We start from the raw sequence: 10,285 nt of genomic DNA on the forward strand, positions 1-10,285 counted from the left end.
AGCCTTTCATCTCCTTTTTTTTTGTTCTCTGTACATTTTCTCTGCCTTTTTTCCTTTTGTACTATCCCTTACTAGTTTGTGTAAATTATAAGAAATGGTCTGTTGAATCCTAAAGGATAATCGTTATAGTTTTTTAACACAAAGTCTTATACTCCGAAAAGGCCAAAATTATCTTTAATGATAGTGATACCACGCCTCAGACTTCTTGCTATCTTTACTTGTTATATTTAATTTTCATTTGTTTTCCAAATTTTTTTTTTCTAACACTTAAATCCACGCTTGTCATACATTCGTTTCAAGCAGCAAACTATTTGATTTGCTTTGGTAATTAGGAAATCTTACATGCTCAATTATTTTATATTCTTTTCCTTATTTATTAATTCTCCTTTAATGAGGATATTAACATTACCGCATAATTGGAAATCCTTCTCTATAAATACCCTATACTTATAGTGATGAGCGTGTGTCTTCCGCAAGCATATCTTGTTTTCTTATTTGTTTTTTTATATCTTTTTGCCTTTGTATTCATCCTCTTTGATTTCTCTCCAACAATGGCTGCCCTTGGAACTTGTGAGCGCCCATCACTTAGCAACCTAGAAATGTCCATTCATGTGACTAATGATGCTCAGAAAAACCAAATCCAAGTTCCAACCGCTGAGGATGAGTTTGACTACTCTCAGAGGGCACAGTGGCTTCGAGCTGCTGTGCTAGGAGCAAATGATGGGCTAGTTTCTGTTGCATCATTAATGATGGGTGTTGGAGCTGTTAAGGATGACATCAAAGCCATGCTGGTTGCTGGTTTTGCAGGCTTGGTTGCTGGAGCTTGTAGCATGGCAATAGGAGAATTCATCTCTGTATACACTCAAAGAGACATAGAGGTAGCCCAAATGAAAAGGGAGAGAGGGAAGCGGGAAGGTAGTGGAGACTATGAGGAAGAGACTGAGAGGAAGAAGCTGCCTAATCCTGGCCAGGCTGCTATAGCATCAGCCTTAGCCTTCTCGATTGGTGCAGTGGTGCCGCTGCTAGCAGCTGCTTTCATAAGGCAGCCGAAGGTGAGGCTGGCGGTGGTAGCTGCAGTGGCTAGCTTGGCCCTGGCGGTGTTTGGTGCGACAGGAGCTGTGATTGGGAGGACTCCTGTGGCGAGGTCCAGTTTCAGGGTGCTGACCGGAGGGTGGATGGCTATGGCTATTACTTTTGGCCTAACCAAGTTGGTTGGCACTACTGGACTGTGATGTGCTTGCCTAATGCTGCTTGATTCCTAGTTCCTACCATCAAACATGAAAACTGTTAATTGCAATAAGCCTAGTAATTTGGGGTGAAATTCAGTGTAAAATTTACCCCTGGTGCAATGCTAAATAAACACAAGTTAATGGAAGCTACTAATCAGAAGTGATAGAATTTGTACTGCACAAGCCTAATGCCAATAAAAGCCTCTATCAATTAGATAAAGACTTTGAATCGCATGGAGACTTAATGCTGCTAAAATCGTCTTTCAAAATAAAAAAAAAAATCGTACATCTTCCATTTCTAGCGTTCGTGCCATGCATGTTTCAATCAAAGAGCAAAGTGAATGTATTTTTCTAAATTATTAAACTTATTTCTAAGTTTATCATATTTCATCTTTGCATTTTCAGATTCAATTTTGAAGTAGTTATGGATGAAACTGGTTCCAATTCTAACAATAATCAAAGCATTATGAAGAGACAAAAAAATGTCTCCATTTTCTTTTCAAGTAATTAACTAAGTCTTTATATTAATTTATTACATTATTTAATCAACAAAGTACTAAGTAACTAATTACGTAACAATTTGTATGCAATTAATTAATTAATTAATTTAGTAACTAACATTGTGCTAAGAAGCTAAGTAACAATTCATATTTGATTTTTCTTATTTTTCTTTCTCTTTTGACAATTTTGGTTATAGATTCAACTTTAAAGTAGTTATAGGTAAAACTGATTCCAATTCTAACAATAATCAAAGCACAATAAAGATGGTACAAAATGTGTCTATTTTCTTTTTATTTCATCGTTGCATGTAAGCATAGGAGAGAAACATTGGGTATGTGTAGTAATGTAATTTTCTTCTAAATTTTATGTTACTTTCTTTTTCATCAATGATAAGTGCTTATCCTTCTTTACCTTTTTTTTTATTAAATTATACAATTAATCCTTATACTTTAGAAAAAATATGGCTTTAGTTTTTATATAATAATTTGTGCAAATTAATTTTTTGTATTTTTTCAATTTATTAATTTCAATCTAAACCCTAACGCAGTTAAATTAAATCTTCATAATTTTTGCAAATTTTACTCAATTTTTTCTTTTCCACTCGAATTGACTAATTACAGAACAGAAATTTAGAAAGGAAAAAAAGGGATGTTTTAGTGTTCTAACAAGTGTTCATAAGGTTTCTTTCAATTTTTTTCCATATGTTTTTGAGAAGTCAATTCATGAATTGAAAGGAGTAGGGTGGGTGTTTTGTTCATTGGTAGCCATGTGAGCAAATGCCTCGTCAGCATATTTAACGATGAAATTTAACGGTATCATGTTAGGGTTTGAATTGAAATTGATAAATTGAAAAAGTACAAAGAATATATTCACATTTTTATAGAATATAAAGACTAATTGCATAATTTAACTTTTTTTTCCTCATGTCTAGCAAAGATATTTTGAGTTTGAAAGCAATTTCCTTCCATATTTTTCTTCAATTATAAGAAGTTTTGGTACTATAATTTCCTTACAATTTTGGTTCTACAATTGAATATGAATGCTACGCATGTGATAGTAAATATTCACTCTCTCTCTCTACATATATATACACCCATATATATATCAAAAGGAAAAATAATCCTTTTAGTAACTTTTTATTTCATAAAACCCATAAATAAAGTCCTACCTACGTACAACTCATAGAGGCACTCCTCTAGACCTATTCCTTTCTTCTTTCTTGCATATATATTTAATTTACTAAATGTAAGGTGTCATAGGCCGGACTCGACTCAATTGATTAGGGGTGAGTAATTTTTTATTAAAATCGAATTAATCAAATTAATCCAATATATTCAGTTAAAATGGTTTGGTTAATTCAATTTTTTGATAAATTAAAATTTAAGTGTAGTTAAATTAATTTATTTGATCGATTTCGATTTTGAAGAATTTATTTTTGATCAATCAAATAAACCAGTTTAAGATTATAAGCATACAAGTAAGTATCGTCCATATTTGGTAATCCTTTAAGGTTCACCAATCCAACCCAACGATGTCTATTATACATAATTAAGCCCAAACAGTATAAGGTCTTATTTTCTATTGAAGCTGCTATCTTGTTGGAACTTTTTAATATTTCTAGCCCGTCATTGGAAGTTGGAACAATTTCTTTGATTATCTCTGTTGAAACATTTTAATATTCTTAATCGTGTTTGTTGGGAACATTTTGATGTTATTAAGCTTATGATGTTATTCAAATTTCATAAGTTAATTTTATTTATTTTGTAATAAACATAAAAAAAATGAAACTAAGAAAATTGAGCTTGAGTGCAGTACGATCTATGAATCTAAAAATTTAAATTAATTTAATTATCGGCCAAACTAATCGATCTAATCTGATTAATCAATGAATCAATTAATACTTTGTTTAAAGAAAATTATGAAGAAAGTATATCAAGCAAAAGGAGAAAAAAAGGGGGACCAGTGGTTAAAAAAAGAATACCACTTACTCCACGGAAACCACAAGTTGCCTTAACTTGAAGGCCAGTAGGCCAAAAATGAACAAATAGTCCTGTACAAAAGATATAGCTGCATTCCAATCAAAAGAAGTAAAAATACTTACATGCAACTTACGGACAGCCACAACAAGAAAAATGTAGGTAAAAATTGATCACAAAATACAATGGACCTCCTCAGGAAGCAGAAACAAGACCAAGCCAAAGGGGGCATTAGGCATTGTCATTGATCCAGAGAAAGTTTTGAGTGAGTGACACACCTTTAGCTAGCCAGTCAGCTTTGTCATTAGCAGATCTAGGAATCTGCATGATTTTCCAGCAACCGACTTGAGAGTCTTGAGGATTTGCATGATTAATGGTCTAAGCTTCCATAGAATTGTTGGTCTCAAAGGAGTGCTAGAGGGGAGATGAATAGCACTAAAAATATTTTTTGAAGGAAGTTCTTAAGTTTGAAAATCTTTTGAAAAATTTTCAGATTTTGAGTAGGAGAGTTTAAGACTAGTTGAGGTTAAAATGCACCAAGAGAGAGTAAAGAAAAGTAGACAAAACATAAGTATTTACAGTGGTTTAGTTCCTTTGACCTACATCCACTACCTTCATCTCTTAACCAAGGATTTTCAACCCAACTTCATTAAACCAGTGGAATTAACAACTTCCGCAAAACTTTTACAAGGTGAGCTTTTAATCTAAGGTCTAAACGCTTACAATAATCTCTTAGAGTGTTTCGCACACTCTAATTAATCAAAAATTAAGAAAAAGATGAAGTGCAATGATCACTTAGCTGGTCTAATGTGTACAAGCTCATACTCAAACAAGTTTACAAAGAGTACGAGTAAAATACACTTGCAAAGAAAAGGTTTTTAGGATTTCTAAGCTCAAAATCACTCTTAATAGTTTCTCTACCATTTTTAACCGTTTGATACCCTTTAAATACTTAGATGATAGATTCTAGTCGTTAGAAACAATTTTGGGATAGAACTAACCGTTATTTTATCTTCTAGCAGTTAAATTCAAATCTGCTGACAATGGCTCTTTAATCAGTTAAAGTGAGCTTTAATCAATTAAAGCATTTCTATCTAGTAGTCTACTTCACTATGTTTAAAGGGTATCAAATAGTCAGAAATGGAAGAGAAACTATCAAGAGTGATTTTAAGCTTAGAAATCCTAAAAACATTTTCTTTTCAAGTGTATTTTACTGTTACTCTTTGTAAACTTGTTTGAGTTTAAGCTTGTACACATTAGACCAACTAAGTGATCATTGCACTTCATCTTTTTCGTTATTTTTGATTAATTTGAGTGTGTCAGACACTCTAAGCATATACCTCTGATTTACCATTTTTCGACCAACTTTTCAACTTATGAACACTGGTTTTCATCTAAGTTTGCACCCTTGCCCAAGCACCTTTGGACCACCTTTTCAACAAGCTCCTCGAGCCCAATTGTTCACACCAACATCAACCACCCCTACTCTTAGCTGAGGTGTCATCCAAAAACAATCCAAAAAGAAACTACATAGACAGTTGGATCCCATTCTCATTTCTTATGAAGAACTTTTTCACCAATTGGTTCAAGATCACCTTGTTGCTGCTATGCCAATGGAACTCTTGAAACCTCCATATCCAAAGTGGTACAACCCAAATGCAAAATGCGATTATCATGGTGGAGTTACGAGACATTCCATTGAAGATTGTACACTTTCAAGCATAAGATGTAAACAATGATAAATGCAAAGTGATTTGATCCAGTGAAGATGGTCGGGCATGGTAAAAGAATGTCCAATTAGGTGTCTAGGTGATAAAAGAGTGGACTTTATAAGACTTTTTCCCTTTTGAGTAAAAGGTTTTAAGACTTTAAAACATTCAATGTTTTAAACATGTTAGTTTTTTAACTTCTTTTGAATTTTTTGAAAATGGATTTATGTTTGTGAACAATTATTAGAAAATGAATGTGTTCCTTGAATGATGCAAAGAATTGCCAGGGATTGAATCGAATGTATCAATGATTGACTTTTCAAATTTTGTTTAAGCATATTCTAAATTTTTTTTCATAATAACAAGGGGGATTTCTCAAAAAGAAAATTGAATGGAAAAAAGTTGGTTTGGAAAAATAAATGTGTTACACAATTTAGATTTTGGTGTAATCTCATTGTGCATAAAAACGGCTTTAAATCATTCATCATCCATTGACTCATCTTGTCATGCATTTAAGCATCCATTGATTTGGTCACATATGCATTCATCATTAATTCACTTTTTTTTTTGTAAATAGCACATTTGACACCGTAATATTCAATGAAAAGAGAGACAACAATGTTGTTGATTCCATAAAATAAAAGTTCTTTTTTCAAAGTTTTTATGAAGATGGAATATATTTGGAAAGATCTTTAGTAAAGTAGAATTTATCACTCAATCTAATTGGCTTCAATCTTGTGAAAGGATAAAAGCTCAAGAAAGTCCATTTACTGTTTATGTGATACATAGACTCAAGTTAGAATCATTGAAGAGGAGCAGTCAAAATGAATGGACAAGATGAAGAAACGTTAGGAAGAGATAAGGGAACAGTTGAAAAAGTTAATATAGATGATGATTGCTAGTAAAAGGGAAAGGTCTTTCGAAAAATCATGGAGTTCACAAAAACAGAGCCAATTGCCATTGCAAAAGCAAACTATGTCGATTTCGAGGTCAAATCCCTCCAACTCAATTCCTATTCTTTACTTAAATGACCCTAAAATGTAAAGAAAATTGAAAGTAGACTTGTCTAAGCCAAGGAAAGAATTGAAAATGCAACAAAAGCATGACCTTTTGGATGAGCACCTTAAAGCCATTAAAGGGATGGACATCTATGCTTCTATTGATGCAATAGACTTATGTTTGGTACCTGATGTGATTATCCCACCTAAGTTTAAAGTACTAGATTTTGAGCAATATGATGGAACCAAATGCCCAAAGGCCCATATCATTATGTATTGTTAGAAGATGGCTACACATGTACATGATGATAAACTTTTGATTCATTATTTCTAAAATAGCCTTACCAAGTCTGTAGTTAGGTGGTATGTTCAATTGGATAGGAATCACATTAGTTCTTGGAAAGATCTTGCGAAAGCATTCCTAGTCCAACACAAACATGTCATGGGCATGGCCCCAGATAGGCTTTTTTTGCAAAACATGGAAAAGAGTGATATTGAGAGTTTTAAGGAATATGCCTAAAGATAGAGAGATATTGCTACATAGGTTCAACCACCTCTCACTGAAAAAGAAGCAACAATGTTTTTTATCAGTACTTTGTAGCCACAATACTATAATAGGCTAGTCAGCAACGTTACCAAGAACTTTACCGACATTGTGATTTCAGGAAAGATGATTGAAAATGCAATTAAAAAAAGCAAAATTGGAGAAAACAGTATCAATAGAATTCAAAAATATAATGCATCGAAGAAAAGGAAAAATGACTCACCGATTACTATGTCCGAATGGCAATTGCCACAGGGCATCAACCTATGCCATCCTCATCTAGTATACCATCCTTTTTCCCTTGTTGTAAATCATATTTTCCATGGCTTATATCCATATCGACCAGTACCACAACTAATGTTTCATCCAAGAGCACCTACACCTCTAATTATGCCTCAATCATTTCCAAGATCCAAAATTCGTCAATTGCAAATGCCAGTCTCTAATCTTTTTCCTCTATTAATTGAAAATCAATAGCTTAATCTTGTGCCAAAGAAGACAAATCCAAATCCATCGGCAAGGAATTATGACCCTAATGCTAAATATGACTATCACATGAGAGCAATTAGACACTCAACGGAAAAGTGTAGGCAATTTAAAGAGAAAATTGAAAATCTCATCAAGGATGGCACTTGACTTTTGAGCTTATAGAACATTGGAAATAGGCTTTACCATAGATTGAGCTCTTGTTAGAAGTTGAAGAAAAGCCTTTAGTCTCAAATGAATTGCTTGCAAGAAAAGTGGATGATTTGAAGTTTTTATTTGGTATCCATGTGCATGGCATGAGTAGGATTTTGTTAAAGAATATAAACTTCAAAAGTTGTAATTAAAGCTTTAATGGTTTTGTTGGATTAAAATTTTTGAAGCTTTATGTTTAATTTGAAAAATGATGTGATACAATTGATTTAAAAAAGGTTTTCATAACATGTTTGATCATAAAAAATTGATAGAAAAGCCATGAGGGGAAAAAGGTTTTGGCAATAAAGTGTGCACATGTTCTTGAAAAATTAATGGTTACTGTTTGGAACGAACTTGTCCTTGCCAACATTCTTGAACCATTTCTCTAAACATTGTGGAACCCAAAATGACTCAAATAAAGACTATTCAAGAACTTGAGTCCAAAGGAAGCAAAGTTTTGAAAGTTCATTAATCTTATCATGTGATACCAAAGCACAATGATCTTTGTTTAGGTAATGACCAATGCAATAATTGATTGTTTTGCAAAATTCTTTCTTTAAAAATTAAAGCAAATTAGGCACTTTTATAAAGACTTTAAATATGGTAGGTTGATAAATGTTAAGACTATGCTAAAGTCTCAAATATGCCAAAACTTCTCAAATTCCTTCAATTTAGATACCAAATGTGAACCTTGGACCCATTATCTAAAGCTTTTCTTCACTTCTATTCTGGGGCATGATGACCAAAAAAACAAGATTACCCAATACCTCAAAGACACCATAGCTTAAAAAGTAACCTTTTTTTCCTCTCTCATTTAGCAAAGGTATTTCTTGTTATAAAGAGTTAATCATGATAAGGTGTTTTGATATTAGATCTCTAAAGGCTTTTAAGGAATCTTTGTTATTAAGAGTTATCCCCTGAGCCTTCATTTGAGTGGCTGATTAAGGAAAGGTATTCTTAATGAGTCTTTCGATTTTGAAAAAGTTGACTCAATTTGAACTTGTAAAGAAGCAAAAAAAAAAAAGAAAGTGAGAGAATGGTGAAGAAAGTTGATGATGACATTATGCACTTGAAATACTTAAATGGTGTCAAAAGAGGAAAAACTTGAAAAATCAATCCTTGATCTTAGTTTTTTCCTTTCTATGGATTGCTTTTCAAAATAAATAACTCTAATTGAAAGGATAAATAGCCATGTTTCATTTTCCTTTCACAAATAAAAAATTATCCATTTACTACCCCTTTGATCCTATTGAATTTTCTCTAAAGTACACCTCAACCAAGGATCACCCCCTACACTAAGGGATAATTAGGTAGGAAAATTTTTGTTAGAAGCATGGATGATAAAGATTCATTCTAAAGGAAAAATAAACATCTTATATATCATGGTAGATGCAAATTTGAGTTCTTGAAAATTTCAAATTCAATCCATCAAAATGAAAATTGCAATCAAAAAAAGAAAGAAAAAACATAAAAAAGAATGGATGGAAAAAGCATGCTCTAAAAAAGGACAAATGTCTTAAAAGTGTCCTTTACATGACAATAAATGGTCCCTGGTTTAATCACCTTTAAACATATGTTTTGAGCCTTTGTATCCATTTTTTTCAGAACCCTTAACCATAGCCTACATTATGTGCTTGAAAAAATCCATTTTGATCAAGTGTAGATATTTATATTGAAGAGCTTTCTTATAAAAATATATAATCAAATAGAAAATGAGATCTTGACTTATTTTCTTTGCCAAAATTTCCCTTTTGAATCCCTCAAGTCATTTTGAATCAAGTTTAAAATTTTCAAGTGCATAATGAAACAATGAATAAATAAATAAGAGAGAAAAAAGAAAAAAAAATGAAGCTTTAAGGTGAAAACCCGATAGGGCAATCTAGAGCGAAAATGAACTTATGAAGTCACTCATGATTTTAACTAGGGCAATAGCAAGAAGCACTAGTGAGAGACCATTTCAAGGCAACTAGAATGCATTAGACACTTTTTAAGTGTTTAAGACTCTCAATCACCATTAAAGATTCAAGATCTATTAGAAAAATCCATACTGAATTTTGAACCTATCTCTTTCAAAATAGCCTTCTACAATATTAAGCCTTTAATAGCTGGTTTTGACATTTATGATTTTGCCACACATCATGAGACTGAGAGAGTGTCAAATTTGATTATGATTTGAAAAGAATCTTTTTACAAAATTTGATTCTAAATCACTATTCATTTGTGAACTTAAATAAAAAAACTTCAACTCTTCTTCTTTTTTTTATGAAGTGGTGAAATCTTTCTTGATAAGCAAAACCTGGATGTGTTATACCACCCAACCATTTGAAAGACCAAATTGTCATCTAAAATCCTTTAAGGCAGTAATCATCAATTTTTCAAGAGATTAAAGTATCACATGTTATAAAAGTGTTGAATTGACTCATTTTTGTTCCAAAACTTAACTATCTTTGGTTATTAAAAATAGTTTTGTGAGGGAATTTTGGTGGTATTTTGTCATAGTTCAACGTTTTTGAAAGCAAAAGGAAAACATGTTTCAAAAAGGAAAAAGTTCTTCATTGTTGTAAAGTAACTTTTGTCATCATAATATGAAGATCAAGAGTTTTAAATAATAAGACAAGCATTCTTATGGATCATTTCTCAAGGATTAGGA

General features: G+C 32.2%; 1 pseudogene; it reads left to right on the forward strand.

Moving 5' to 3' along the window:
• Positions 1–477: 477 nt before the first annotated feature.
• Positions 478–1,426, forward strand: LOC110427221 (vacuolar iron transporter homolog 4 pseudogene; annotated as a pseudogene).
• Positions 1,427–10,285: the final 8,859 nt, after the last annotated feature.

The sequence above is a fragment of the Theobroma umbraticum genome, unplaced genomic scaffold (genome assembly GCF_002168275.2).
Source record: "Theobroma umbraticum cultivar Fairchild unplaced genomic scaffold, ASM216827v3 scaffold_228.0, whole genome shotgun sequence".
NCBI lineage: Eukaryota > Viridiplantae > Streptophyta > Magnoliopsida > Malvales > Malvaceae > Theobroma > Theobroma umbraticum.